Raw genomic sequence first — 3,533 nt, forward strand, 5'->3', positions numbered from 1 at the left:
TTGCTTGGGTAGTGAGGTACGTAGGATGTCTGTCCCAAGCTGCCCATGTGGTCGGCTATCCACTCAGGGAACCCAGAGGCCAGGAAGGTAAGAGGTTTGTCTGAGCGGGTTGAAGCAGAGACAGGAAAGGATCTGCTTGTACAGAGGTAGCTCTTGGGCTGCTGGTCAATGGTGAAGTGGAGTTAGTCACAGTAATCAGGCGTTACTGATCTCCAATTTGACAAAACTTTGGTGTATTTAGTTTGGAGTTGTTTTTCTGGCTTCCAGGGAGCACAGAACGTCCCTGCTGATGGGATCACTCTGGCAGTGGCTAAGGAGATCTTCCTGTGCTTAGTTCCTAGCTGCCACATCCCCCCAAATCACTGATCACGCATTTTTGACTGGGTTTCTTTTCACTCTTTGGTGATTCTGACTTTATGCTCTAGGCTATGTGGATTTTAGATTTTGTCCTTTCGATGTGCACACCATTCTTCACAGACCACATCTGAGGTATGTGATTTGAAAACCTCACTGAGGGAACTGGAGTTTACCTTAAACACGTTTGTTACAGATTAAAAGAATTGAAATATTCCTTGGGACTTAAAACAGAAGCACCCTAATGTGAGAAGAAGCAGAGGACTGATATCTCAAGGTCCTGGATTTGGAAGTCAGTGGACTTTTGTTCAAATTTCTTGCTTTCGAGGTTGCCCAGTCATTGGCAATTTAAGACTATGCTATTTTCATACATTCTTTGCTTTTTGTGACATGTTTTATTTCTGAAGACATAGTTTTGCCTTACTGGATAAGGATTCTTGAAATGTTTGCCTGTGTCTAACCCTCATTGCATTCTTAAACAATGTTCAATTACTTATGTTTTTAACCTCTAAAAGTGACCCTCCCATGTATTTCAGCCTAAAAAGGATTTCCTATATATATGATTGTTTCTTCCTTTTCCCAACAGTACTTTAAAATCTATGCCATTGGCTAGATTCATGATGCTATTATAAGAATAAACATATGTTTCATGGAGGTTACTTAAATTATTTCCCAGGAAGGTGATAATGCTGCCCCTAAAGTGGATCAGGGATATATATATAAACTTTAGATATATGAATAGATGGAGCTATTATTTAATCATAAGCCTTAATCTAAGAACAATTAGTTCTCACACTGTGGCCTTGCTCAATACATGCCCTTGTGAAGTGATCATTGAAGAAATGTGTGTTATAGAAAAGTGTGGTAAAGAAATCAGATGGTGCCTGGCTATTCGAAAGAATAGAATGTGTGATTTTAAAGACTCTTCTTAAAACAAGTAAGTGAAGTGTCAGTTATGTCCATACAGAAGGAACACATTAACCTGTGTGTCCAAGGATTGTAAGTAATATAATCCAAGATAAGAGGAAGACATTGTATTAGAACTTAAACTCTGAGTACCCAATTTGCAGAAATCAATGGATGACCATGAAAGCCTGAAGTCCATTTGCAGAGTCCTCATGTGAATTAAGCCAAAATTGAACTCCCTCAGACCATTAACTCACTCACTGCCAAGGAGTCAATTTCAATTTATAGTGACCCTTTACAACAGCAATGGAACTGCCCCTGTGTGTTTCTGAGACTGTAACTCTACAGAGTAGAAAGCTTCATTTTTCTCCATGGAGTGGCAGATGGTTTCAAACTGCCAACCTTGTGATTAGCAGCCTAATGTATAACTACTGTGCCACCAGAGATCCCTTGACCATTGACTAGGGATGTGAATAGTCTTACCCTTAAACAGAGTGCATTGGAAAGTGGATTGCTGCACCCATATTTGGGTTAAAATTGAACATATCATCATTTGTTTTCCCTTTTGACTCAGTTTAAAACTGTTCTAGCTTCTATTCTCTTCTGCTCTCTTTTGTATAGAGAGATTTTGGTGTTCTATTTTGTTGCCCTTGGAGTTTTTTGTATGACTTTTTATATGAAATCCAGGACAGGTAATCCATGGAGCCAGTAACTAGATTAATAGTTTGTTAGGGTTATGGCGGGGCACGTTGTGTGGGCAAGGATGATGGTTAGGGATTATGTCAACCAGACACTCCTCGGGAAGGGTAGGGGTGGGGCCAACCTATCAGTTGGGTTGCAGTCTGAGGACACCTCCTTGGGATCAAAGCCTTTTTATATAAGAGTGAGCTGTCCCTTTCGCTTCCTACTTGCAGGAGTCCGCCTGCCTCGAGGGGTGGCCTCATGCGGGCCACTCAACTCTGAGATCTGACGCTATCCTGCCGTGCTCCCATCAACGTTGGATCCACATGGCTCTGCACCACTGGACGGAGATCTTCCTGCTTCCTGCTTTGCTGCTCCACACCACCAGCCTACAGCTGTGTGAATCTGAAGAGGACCCTGGCTTGCATCGGACTTACGGACTTGAGTTGCACTGAGCTAGGGTGCCGCCTTGATAGAAGATTACTTTTGGATATAAAGCTCTTTTATATACATTATATGAGTTTCAAGGGATTTGTACCTCTAGACAACCCCGCCTAACACAGGGGGTAACAGGAAGCTAATAATAATGGGTTGAAGAATGAAAAAAGCATTCTAAAATTGATCATGGTAATATAACTATTGTTTTACAGTATGTGAATTATATGTCCAAAAAATGCTTTTTTGAGAAAAAGAATAAATAAGATGATCAAAGTCTTTTCTGCCTGTGAGTAGCTCAGATGTGGACCAAACCCTGTTGTTATCAAGTTGATTCCAATGCACAGGGACCCTGTGAACAGGGTTGACGTGGCCCGGTTAAGTCCAGGGCTGTAATCTCATGGAAGCCGAACTGCCACTTTCTCCTTCAGAGGGGCTGGTAGAATTGCTAATTTTGGGGAATCAGTTCAGTGGTTAGCTACTGTGCCTCCAGGACTCCTTCAGATAGAAATGTGAATGCTATAATAGGTATGAGCTCATGGTGGGGAGATGGCTAGACTAAACTTGGGGTGACTCTCTCCAGGTTTAACTGCTCCAGCAAAGGCCCGGGCACCACTGAGAGACTGCCTCCCTGTAGCCACTAGCACTGGAGCTATAGGCAGGGAAACTCACCACAAAATCTACACCAGTGTTCAGGTAGCTTCAAGACAATAGTTTTCCTGGGCACCCAGAGGCAAAGGACCAGGACCTGCAGATCCATGGGTGCAGTGGGGCCCTAGGAACTTCCTTGTCCCCTCTTTGACTCCACAGGTGTGTGGTACCAGGCTCACTCATGCAAACTCAGGGCAAAGGTACATCCCCACTTCTGCAAGAGGACCCGGAGGCTTCAACAAGGACTGGTCCTGGCCTGGCACTTGGATTCCTGGTCCAGTGCTCTTCCCTGCTCTGCCCGACCCCAAGTTCTCATCCTCCAATCCTCTTTCTGGAGGAATCATTTATTATCGGGAGTAGAAAGTGTTTCCAAGGGGCCTTGGTGGACTGTGGGCATCAATGGATAGCCAAGGCCAACCGACAGTTCCCTAAATGTGTAGACTCCAAGACCTCCTTTTATGCAATCACCTCCACTCTGGGTGGATTCGCCTTATCTCCAGGGCCCA

The sequence above is a fragment of the Echinops telfairi genome, unplaced genomic scaffold (genome assembly GCF_000313985.2).
Source record: "Echinops telfairi isolate 266 unplaced genomic scaffold, ASM31398v2 ScPeMD7_31;HRSCAF=116, whole genome shotgun sequence".
NCBI lineage: Eukaryota > Metazoa > Chordata > Mammalia > Afrosoricida > Tenrecidae > Echinops > Echinops telfairi.